General features: G+C 37.9%; 1 long non-coding RNA gene across 1 annotated transcript; it reads right to left on the bottom strand.

The window, feature by feature from the left end:
• Positions 1-1,142: 1,142 nt before the first annotated feature.
• Positions 1,143-12,590, bottom strand: LOC139962815 (uncharacterized). The gene is made up of 3 exons (XR_011791372.1): positions 12,515-12,590; positions 3,155-5,705; positions 1,143-1,935 (listed from the first exon to the last, which is right to left on the bottom strand). It is a non-coding gene; the product is annotated as an uncharacterized lncRNA (long non-coding RNA).

Genomic DNA, 12,590 nt, shown 5'->3' with positions numbered 1-12,590 from the left:
ATGGTTAAATGATCTTGGTTTGTGTTAATTGTCAGCATTGGCCTAGCCTTTTTAGGCTAACATGAATTCAGCCTAATTTTTTCTTCTTCAGAAGTATAGCCTAGGCCTTGGTTTAATTTGGATGCAGTCAACTATCATTTATCAAAGTTGCATCAGTACCTCCTTATTCCCTTAATTGACACCCACATTGACGATTGAAGTTAAAAAAAATCTTTTTAAATTATCTTTAGACAGTAAATTTTAACTCCCTGAATTTCAGGACTTTTTTTACAAATCAAAGGTGACATGTGCTCTGAAGAAAAACTCCTAACATAAAAAGCCACAGTTAGCAGACTGTGATAATGACAAACCTGGTGAGTGACTACTAGACTGAAATCCAGTTCTTGCAACCACAGCAATAAAGTCTTTGTTTTAATCAATGCACTTGTGTGTTTGAAACTTTCAAATGGACACTCAATGGCAGTTGGTTAAGATATAAGGTTTTACCTTCATCATGGAGAGTTGAAGGGAATCTGCCTCATCATCTGAATAATGGACTCAAGGATAGCAACAAATCATGATTGGATAATGATTTTGAGCAAGTAAATATCTGGCAATTTGAAAGTTTGTATTATTTTTTTACATATTATTTAAGCTGTTTAGCTCACACACAAGCAAATGATCAAGTGACAACAACCGATGCAGTATATTTAAAGGTATTGAAGACTTGACCTAAACCGCGCTCTGAAAAAGTTTACTTTCCGTTGCTTGCAAGTGAAGTTTTTTCTGTGTCGCTACAAAATGCAGACAGTAATGAAACCTGATACCTTGTTATCTTTTATCTAGACCTGAGATGTCCACGCTGCTATGTGCACTGTGTTGTGGGTATTGACTGTGATGTTTGTATTGACTGTACACTAATGTCTATTTACAGATGGTAGCAAGCTGTATGTGTATTTTCTGGGATCAATGGTGGTGTCTAACACTTCTGTTACACCGCATTCGAAACTAGGTCAGATAACCTGCATGAGACGTTTCTTTGTGCGGGAGTCTCCACACCCTTTAAGGAGAAGTATTTATATCTCATTAATAGAGAAAGAATTATGTTTCAATTGGTAGCATGCAACTTAAAATTTTGCAAACATTAGATACAATCAAACAATAACAAGGTTCATTTACAAGGTTATCTACTGCCCTTTATTTCACATTAGTCTGTCACATCAGAAGGTCACAGCTTTCAATAATTATACAAACAAATTCCCTTGATGGGTGCTTCGTTAGATTCCTGCAATTTTCAAGTTTATCAATGTAATAAGTTCTGAATGTGGCAATGTGGAGAAGCTTTGGGATAATCTGTGGATAAGACTGCCAGACTATCAACAAGATTCCACATCCATGCAACTCCAACTGCTTCCTTCACCTCCTTGCAGATGTACCACATGTCCAAAAAAAAGTCAGCATTGGTTAATGTAATTAAAATCTGGCTTTCTCCTGAGCTGGCAAATACACATGAATTGTCAAGTTCAGAGGTCAGTGTGAAACCACTGAAAGATCTTCTCAGCTTTCAAGAAAACAAAGACTTGAAGCCAAATTGACAGAGGCCACACTGATACCATTCCACTCTCATAAGATGAAGGTATCACACACACTTCATTTTGCTTCTGCGATGCAGTGCCTGGTAGACTGTGAGGGTCACCCAATGGATGTTTTAACAACTGCCTGGTTTATAGAGCTCTGCAACAGATAATTCATCCTAATGTCTAGTCGTCATCCTGTCATGGCCTTGAGCAAGTTGAACCCACTTCAACACAAAGCAGCTATTGAATTCTTGTCTAGGTACTGTCAAATCCACATCACCATCATTGCTGGTTCCAGCTACGCTGACCATGATAAAAGAGTACAATGAGGGTTTTTTAATTCACCCAACAGAGCTTGCATTCCAGTACCTTTGGGCAGCTGAAAAGATATTCAGAAATTGTTATTTACGAGTGTGTTTGTATGCATGCATATGTGTGATTTTCTTGCTTTACAGAACAGCTCCATTTTGATAAGCTATGTAACATGGAAACCTGCCAATCATATGTTTGAAATAGGACAGGCTGAAACGATTCCTAAATGAAAAGCTTAACGACTTCTTGCATTTTTATACATCACTGTTCAGGTAAGGCCAGTAAGGGCAGTATGAAGAATAAGTAACAATTAATAATTATCATTATGGCCATTTGCTGTCTGCATAATAACAAACTGAATGATGTCATCAGCCCTGTGCTCATGTTGACAACACTGACAAGTAGGCACACTATGTCAGTGTGATCCATGAAACCTTATTAAGGACATGACCATATAGTATATATGTTAATGGAAAATACATAAGCTACAACATACACCAGTATTCAGTTGTTGCAGTTTTTTTTTTCTCGGCAGACCCATTCAATCTGTTGCACCTACTATAGCCTAGTACTACATTCCTGAGAAATTAACACCACAATATCAGTCTTAGGTTTGCCCACAGACTCCCAACTATTGCTAACTCCTACACTCAAGTATATAGTTTAGTTTAGTAGAAAAAAAGACCAGGAGAGACATTCAAGTCCCCATTAAGGACCCTAAGGCTATATGAGAGGAATAAAACCGAGGACATCAAATGTCATACCCAATTACAATGCTTAATGTACTCATCCAAAGTATTCTTAAACCCATTCACACTACTTGCAATTCAACCTTCTCAGGCAAACCATTCCATCCATTCACAGCCCTTGTATAAGTTGTATTAGACTTTAGAGAAAAAGTTGTATTAGACTTAAGAGAAAAAGTTATGCAGAATATTAATCCTACTATGTAACTTCTGGAGTTTAATACAATGACCTCTGGTACAACTACTTTTTGGCAAACCTGAAAAGATCAGTGAAGCATAAATTGTCATTTTATGTGTAGGCCTACTTTATTTAATTGAAGGATCTATTAATGTAGGCCTGATGCTATAGTTGTGCGTCTGTAATCTAGCCTAGCCAGGACTGTGATGTGTGCTTTTCGTTTGTATGACTAAAGTAGGACTAGTAGTATGAGGCGTAAAATAAAACAAGTGTAATGACAGGTTTTCAGCTAGTTTTCTATGCATTTTAGGTGTGAAGATAAACGTAAATGTCATTAACTAACGCATACTCTAATTCATTACCTGATATCCATTTTGTTCCTCGTATGCCTGTCAAAATCTGACATTCTGAGTCGCTTCGTTTGTTCGCAACGAGCACAGTGTGCAAAGCTGCTATATATTGTGTGTGGTGTTTTTCGTGTTTCGCGCAACTGGTAACGACAACTGGACCTATTTTGATGCCCATGGTTTGCGTGTGACGTCACAAATCGCCAGTTGGCCAAACTCTCTCTATATACGGCTCTGGACACTATCTAAGCGGAGCGCCACCACAGGTTGGCGCGGAGCGTACAGAAATTTTTTGAGTCAAGATACTCCTTATAGATCGCCGGAAATTACCCTTTCCGGGCCTTGCTAATTTGCAGATAAACGAAGAATAAATAGGTGTCATCGCCATTTGTGACAACTCTGAAGTTTATATGGGTGTTGAAAGTGCATGCGCTTCATCACAAGACCACCGTTAGAGCATTTTTTCCAGAAAATTACACCAACAAAATGTGACAAATGTCAATAAGAAGATGAGAGCGCAATAATAAATTCAATAATCGCGAATATGTAAAAAGTGGTAAAAAGCTGAAAGGGGCGCTAGCAGTCCATTTGAGTCCGTCAGGGGGGGGGGGGGGCATTCGCCCCTTGACTGTATGGACGCTCCGCCACTGAGCTGGACCTGAGATGTATATTGCTGCTATGGACACAGTGTTGTGGGTAATAAATTCTGATCACTGTAAATCACTGTAAATCTTATTAGCCATTCTTGTAAACTCAGTTCTTGCAGCAGCATTTACTTTCTCTAAAAGTATATTGTAATCTTAATTAAATATAACTGATCTGTTTTTAAGAAGCTTCATTCTTCTTTCTTTGCTTTTGTTTTGCAATATAAAATGGTACCAGACAGGCAATACATAGATCACATGTGCCAGGGTAGAATAATATGATTGAAAACATTTTCCTTGGCATTTTGGTTTAAGAAAGACACAACATAAGCCAAACTAGACACTATATATGAATGATATGAAACTTAGATATGAAATTGGAGACTGGAAGAAAGTCTAAAGTGGGAATGAGCTCCTGTATGCATGTTTTAATTTGTCATAAAACTGGTATTTGTTTATTGAATTGTTAACATTCACATTGAAAATGAGAGAGGGAACTAAAATAATTCAATTATATCTCCCCCCCCAACCATCCCAAGTGGCACTATGACATTACACATTGGCCAAGAAAATAGCTCCATGCCACGACTTTGAAAAAAACAATTTACTCCCGTATCGTGCAAGACAATGGACTTAGATATTTAAGGGTTAAGTTCATCACAAGGACCTCGGTGATATAAGTTCATTATGATGGTCTGGGATTCCTCCCCTTTAATCCTTATGTATGGTTAGGCTTACACTAAGAATGCATGCTTAAATTAATTTACCTTGGTCTGGGTATTGTAGTCTTCGCGGTCACAATTAAAATTTGAGTGATTTATTCATGATTTGTATACGAGTTACACCTATTGTCATGTATGTCCGTCAGTGACCTACACCACCTGTTTCCTCATTTACACACAGCTTTAATTAAATGTACCGACACTGTTACACCGATTCAGTAGATATTAATAGCTACTCGCGCAGCAGATAAAAGCATCGAATGTACTGCAATCATAACACTAGGTTACTATTCAGGTTTATTATTGTTGACCCACTGGCCATTCTGTTTTCAAGCGTTATGCTATCGTGAAAATAGGGATCGTATATAGCGCTGTAATTATGTCTCTGTTCCTCTTTCTCTTCCCGGTGTCTTGGCGTTTTTTCTTCTACTCCCTCTTTTTCTCATTTTTCTTCTTTCTACTGGTATTCCTCTGAAGCCGAAGCAATACCGAATGGCATACGCTACCGTCTGTACCTTCCGTCTGGTAACTGCTTTCCTCATCTAGTTTGACTTGCCCAAAACCGTCTTTTTCACCGAAGACGGAGAATATTTTGGCGTTGCAATGCTGGGAAGTATTTCAGATTGCAGAGGCCAATAATAAAAAAAAGAGCGGTGGGTGCTCTGATAGAAAATAATCTTACGTTGTTTTCATAGAAAATGTGAAAACTATCACGAGTAACAATTGAGCAAATTAAGCAGGAAAAGGAGGCAATTCGTGCCCACAACAATCGAATAATTAATATTACGACACATCATTGTGGTTCTATTTGGGACTCAGATTATATAATTATATACAGCACACTTCATCGCTGATTTCAGCATTCTTCATGTATGAAATAACCACCTTTACCTCAAATAGACTCAAACAATATAAACAAAAGTAAGTTCTGCTGATTGTCAAATCATAGTGAATAAACCCGAGTACAGAATATGTTGCAAAACTTGAAGATAGGTCAACATACTGTATTTGATGGACAAGGAATTTCTCCCAAAGTTGTATTATATGAAATTTATCACTTAGTAGGTATCATTTCATCCACGTCAAGGAATACCAGGCAATACCTAAACCAATAATAGTGTGAGTAACGGAGAAAGTCCATACGTTCACACTGTAGTGTCTTCAGTCCTTTTAATCTCGGTGTATTCTTGTTTCTCCGACCTGGAAAGATAACATTTTGTTCCAATTTGAGTACATTGTCTCGTAATGTTTGACATAGAATGATTACTAGCGGCACCAAGAACCTTCAACATCATCTGTTAACCAAACAATGTAAATATGATGATATGACGTTTGATCGGTAATAACTTTTAGCAACTTCTATAAAGGAAACTGAGACACTATTCTGGGTTTTGTCTTTAAAGAATTGTAAAATGATTTTTGATATGGATCATATAGAGAACCCAGAAATTACAAAATAATACTTCACCAAAGCATACACTCATCTGATTTACAGGTTGAGAGACAATTACATTTGAAATTTACCACAAGGCCCCACATTTTGAAACAGTACGCCATGCGTAAATGGTTGTAACATGTGACATATTCACTTTGTCCAGACTTCCAAAGTTATTTACACGGTCTTCTATAGTTCCGTCCTCTTTTACATGTACTAGACAACATGTAAAGATCACATCATTTTTTCGCCTCTCGGAAATCCTTCAAATTTCTCAGTTAAATATTCATTCAGTATATTACTTTATCATTATTCTGTGAGAGTTCATTGCTAGTACTAAACAACGTCCAAGATGCCACCTAAAAAAGCTACAAACGCAGCAAAATCGACCTCAACTAGAAGGCAGGTTCGCGAATCCCAGCCTAACGATGAGCCTACACCTCAACCTAACACTGATCTAATTCATGTGGACATTATAGACTCTATTCGCCAAGAGTTGAATGCTGCCATTAACTCAGATGACTTTTGCACCAATCTAATATGCAAACTAGTGCCAGCGATAGAGGAAGCAGTGAAAGAGAAGGTATGTAAAGAAATTCATGACACCTTCCAACTTGAACTGTCCAAAAAGCAAAAACAACTTGATGATGCCAGGGAGGAAATATGCCAGCTCAGACGAGACTTAACTGCAACCCAGGACTCTGCTGACCGCCAGGAGCAGTATTCAAGGCGTAACTGTCTCCGCATACAGGGGATTCCTGAATCTCCTGGAGAATCGACTGACGAGTTAGTCATTAATCTGGCGACCGAAAAACTGAACGTTACCCTTACCCCTGGAGAAATCGACCGTTCACACCGCATTTCACCCCGACCTAGAGCTAACAACATAGCAAACGCCACCCGACCCAGGGCTATCATCGTCAAACTGACCCCATACAACACAAGAGACAGGATATATCGTGCCAGGACCTCACTAAAAGGCACCAGAATATACATTAATGAGGATTTGACCCGCAGGAACCAGGAGCTATTCGCCCGTGACCGCAAACATGAAAGAGTTAACCGGTCTTGGACCCTAGATGGGAAGATATTCGTCATTGATGGAAACGATCATAAACATCATATTGCTAATACAGAGGACCTGGCAAGACTTCGGTAATGTACGGACACAATGGTGAAGTTGAAGCCGCCATCTTGAATTTGAAGCCGCTACCTTGATTTTTGGGAACAGTACATACCATTGCCGTTTGTTACTTAAATGTAGCAAGTAGTTTTACTGGTATTTTACAGATTACTTTATAGGATTTCCCTTTTGTCGTGTGTTTTCGTTTGTCCAAACACCCGTCTTATCCACATTCAAGGTATTATACGTTATAATACTTTTTTTTCACTCTTCTTATCTTGTTCTGTTCTTCTTTCTTTCTCTTTTTTTTTTCTTTTCTTACTTCTTGATAGTTTGCATTTGATACTGCATGGAGCATTGTACTTTATTTAGTCACCTCTGTTGTATTTGTGCGCATAGCTTAACGTCTAGTGATCGTTGTTCCATAGGTCATTGCTGTAATTGCTCCGGGGTTATAAAATGGCATAATGACTGTATTAGTAATCCTATTGTTAGTTTGCATGGGGACATAGCCTGTATCATTTGTAAAAATACTCGAAATCACTTTCAAGCATGCGACGACATTAATTCCCCTCTCAGTTCTATTGATCCTGATATCAATTCTGTTCAAAGTTTTCAAGCTACTAACTGCAAGTATTATGATTATAATTTCTTTCAAGATATTACCAACGATTTATGGGATCAGAAACTTACCTTGTATCATGTGAATGCTAGGTCTCTGAATAGTAACTTTAATAATTTATTATTATCACTAAGATCCGTTAGGCATAATTTTTCTGTTATCGGTATAACCGAGACCTGGCTTGGTAATCCTAATACTTTACCTACTCTCTACAACATCCCTGGGTATAATATGGAACATGCCTCTAGGCAACGGCGTGGTGGAGGGGTCGCACTATATATCAATTCATCTCTTAAATACAAATCTCGTTCAGATTTGAGTATATTTGTAGAAGGCGTATTTGAGTCGACTTTTATAGAACTACAGGCTTCTCATTCGCCAATCATCATAGGAGTTATTTATTGCCCCTCCGGTGTTAGCGAAACTGTGCTTGACATGTTCTCTACTTTATTTATTTCATTGAATCGAGAAGACAAGAGTTGTTTCTTAATGGGCGATTTTAACTGTAATCTCTTAATTACATCGGAAAACATCGGTAATCAGTTTATCAACCTTGTACACTCACTCTTTTCGTCCACTCCACAATTTGCCTTCTAGGATAACGTCACACTCTGCTACACTTCTTGATGTAATTTTTACGAATAGTCCATCACTGTCATCTACCTCGGGCATAATTTGTGACGACATTTCGGATCATTTCCCTGTTTTTACTATTGTTGACATTGACAATGTTAAAACTAGTATTCCGTCAATTACTTTAAGGAGGCACGTTAATCCAGCAACTATACGGTTATTTCGGTCTGCTATTGAAAACGAAACTTGGCAAGATGTCTTTTATGGCAATGATGTAAAGGTTGCATTTGATCAGTTTAATAAAATATTTAGTAAGCATTTAAACAACTGTCTTCCGTATGTTCCTAGTACAAAGAAGGGTATTAGTGACAAGAATGACTGGATGACTCCTGCCATCCTTAATTCTTGCCGTACAAAGAATCGTCTATATAAAAAATATCTCCGTAGCCGTACTGCAAACAACTTGAACGACTACAAACGTTTTCGTAATCGTCTTACGTCTGTTATCAGGCTGGCCAAAAAGTCTTACTACACCAATATGTTTAATAATAACAACCAGGATGCGAAAAGTATGTGGCGTTCAATAAATACCCTTTTACATGGTCGACAAGCTAATCGCACTCCTGAACAGATTAATTATCAGGGGGTCAGTTTTTCTAATCCATTGGATATTGGAAACATTTTTAATGATTATTTTACTACTATTGGTCCAGCCACTCAACATAAGATTTATAATGTTAATTCTCACTACAAAATGTACCTGCAAGCACCAGTCATGGACTCTTTATTCATTATTCCTGCAACAAGAGATGAGGTCCTTAAAGTACTTCTATCACTCAAGCCACCCGCTGCTGGTTTTGATGGTGTTTCTGCTATTATTGTAAAACATGTTGCCCATTCATTATGTATTCCACTCACATATCTTTGTAATCTCTCTGTTGAGCTTGGTGTTGTCCCCACATCTTTAAAAATAGCTCGAGTTGTTCTTGTCTTTAAGGCCGGTGAAAAGGAATCCGTGAATAAATTATAGACCCATTTCAGTTCTCCCATGTTTCTCCAAGGTAATCGAAAAAATAATGTTCTCACGGTTATATAACTTTATTGCTAAGCATAATTTACTGTATAACTATCAATTTGGTTTCCTTCCTGGCCGCTCAACTACACATGCTATTTTACATTTTACTTGTAAAGTTATGGAAGCTTTCGAAAATAATCAGTATGCTTCTGGTATATTTCTGGATCTGTCGAAGGCGTTTGATACCCTTGACCATAACATTTTACTTGAAAAACTTAGTCATTATGGAATCCGGGGAACTGTACTTCATTGGTTCAAAAGCTATCTTGCTGATCGTCACCAGTTTGTTGTTATTAGTAATATAAATTCTGTTTCTAAGCCAATTAAGTGTGGTGTTCCTCAAGGGTCCATACTTGGTCCATTATTGTTTATAATTTATGTTAATGACCTCTATAGAGCCAGCAACAAATTTCATATAATCTCTTATGCTGATGATACCAACCTGTTCTTTTCCAGTAATGACATTAATTTTCTATTGGATACTATACAGAATGAGTTTACATATATTCATGATTGGTTTTGTGCAAATAAATTGTCACTAAATGTTAAGAAAACTACCTCTATTGTGTTTAGTACACCTTCAAAGCACTTAAATCCTAACATTAATAGTATCAGACTTTGCGGTGTTGATGTTATGCTGTCTAAGACTACTAAATTTCTTGGGGTTTATATAGATAATCATCTTTCTTGGAATAATCATATTCAGAATATTTGTATGAAAGTGTCTAAAGGCGCTGGAGTTCTTAATAGACTTCGCCAAGTCATTCCCAGAAGCACATTGGTCACTTTGTATAATACACTCATACTTCCCTATCTTACATATTGTAATGTTATTTGGGGCAGTACCCATGCCTCTAGAATTCAACCCCTTTACTTACTTCAAAAGAGAGCCATTCGTTATATTTGTAATGCGGATTACCTCCAGCATACAGCACCCCTGTTTACTACTCTTAACGCTCTTAGTATCTATGATATAAATCGTTACTATGTTGGTATTTTTATTTTCAATTGGTTACATGATAATGCTCCGTCGACTTTTCGCAACTATTTTCAGTTACGTAACGATCCTTATCCCAACCGTGCGCCAAATCAATTGACTGTTCCTTACTTTAGACTTAGGTCTGCACAACTTGGTATTCGTTATGTCGGCGTAAAACTTTGGAATTCCCTCCCTACTACTATTACTGGTTGTAAAACTCTGAACACCTTCAAAAAACGTCTTAAAGAGTATCTTATATCAAACTATCATTGATTTTGTATTTTCCTTTCTTTGCCATCTTTGTTCTGTTTTCTCTGTATACTTAAGCTTTCTTTCTATGTTTTATTTGTAAAGGGGTGTCAACGTAAATAAGCTCTGCAGAGCTTCTTGTTGGCACTCCTCAATCTCTTGTTCTCTTGTACATTTACCCACGTCTATTGTCATAATTGCATACTTTAATGCGAGAGATTGAAATAAAGTCTTATGAATTGAAAAATTGAAAAAAAGAAAAATCCTTCCTAGCCATTATAAATAATACTGTTTCATATCTATCACCTACATAAATGTAAATGTCACTAAATATATATTATTGTGACGCATAACGCGCGTTAGACTAGTCAAGGGATGTAAAAATCCGGTCGAAACAGTTCTAATCAGTGACTTTGGAATGGCTAATAGCTTCTTTGGATTTTTAGAGTCTTATTTAAACGCCTTTATGTTTGGCAAATAACTTAACACCCAACCCCCCCCCCCCCCAATTCACCATTCACCGAAAGAGGAGTCAACATGGCACTCCCGTAGCGATGTTCAAGCACAAATGTACACCGTATGTTACAGTTATTAATAACTCTGAAAGATCTAAGCCATGTTTGTTAGAACCAGACAGCAAAACTGCAGTGTGGTTCAATAAGTAATCTTATATGAATGCGACACATATGTTGTAGGGTATAGCCAGGATGAATAACATACTTCAATCTAAGTAATGCTTCAAACAGCACTGAGATATGACAAACAATATTCACATTGGCAGCTGATGACTGAGATGAAAACAGTTCTTGAATTCAGCATACAGATTGATCTCTACGAAAGACAACAGGCTTCTTCTACTCAATGTGCCAGTACACATATAGGCTGTACATTAAGCAGGCGCTGGGCGAATTTTACCACCTGGTCCCCAAGATTTTGAGCCTGGTTTGCCTCTGAAACATCTAACTAGGCGACATTTAGTTTTCTTTAACGGCGCCTGGTCATGTTATTACATGTTATTACATCAATGTTACTACATCCAAACCTGAAGTTTTAATTTGGCACTGAATCACGACAATTGCGAAATACGACGGGGAAACTTCAACAACGGAAGCAATGATATGATACCAATTATTCACAATGATATCGTCCATTTCAATACATTATGTATGTACTAACAGTACAACGTTTCATTACACACCTTTTGCACAGGCATTTAAACAGCCACGTAGGTCAATGGAGATTTTTTGTTCGAGACGTCTTGATTCATATCTACGAATGCCCTTAAGCTAATTTCCAATTGCCAACAGCCTCTCCTATTCTAAAGATGCGAAACGCACATGTTATTAAGAAAGGAAGGTTGGTGGGAGATACGGTAGATTATAAAACAAGGTTTCCACAATTTGACCTTGGTGACTCCAATTTGACATTTGACCTTCAACAAAAACAAAGGGACCTTGAACTCGATGTGTCGCAACTACATAAAATGAGATTGGCCCAAGCTACCCTTCTTGAGATATCGTGTTTACAAGGTTTTCACAATTTGACCTCTGGTGACCTGAAATCACCGACCTCCTCTAAAGGCAATAAGATACTTCTACGTAATGTGTTACTACTACACACCAAATATGAGAATGTTGCAAGCTTCTCTATTTGAGATATCGTGTTTACAAGCAAGGCGTCACACACACACACACACACCCACGCACGCACACACCCACACCCACGCACGCCCATATCCGCCTGCATGACTACAAAGGTTACGATTATCATCGAAACCAAAAACTACCCACAAGTATTTGGAATGTAACTTATTTCTTTCTTCTTGTTTTATAAGAAATACCTTAACATCCTCTGATCCTTAACCCACCCCCACCCTGCCACCCCACCCCACCCAACCCATCCACCCCACCCACCCCACCCCACCCCACCCGCACCTTTTAAATATTTTCTTACGTTTTGAGTTTCTTGGCGCGTTTACGGTTTACCGTATCCTCAATTGTATCTGGAAGAGGTTGGTTGGTTGTCTCTG

This window comes from Apostichopus japonicus, chromosome 21, assembly GCF_037975245.1.
Source record: "Apostichopus japonicus isolate 1M-3 chromosome 21, ASM3797524v1, whole genome shotgun sequence".
NCBI classification, from domain to species: domain Eukaryota; kingdom Metazoa; phylum Echinodermata; class Holothuroidea; order Aspidochirotida; family Stichopodidae; genus Apostichopus; species Apostichopus japonicus.
The sequence above is the reverse complement of the archived record's forward strand: the minus strand, read 5'-3'. Positions and strand labels throughout refer to the sequence as shown.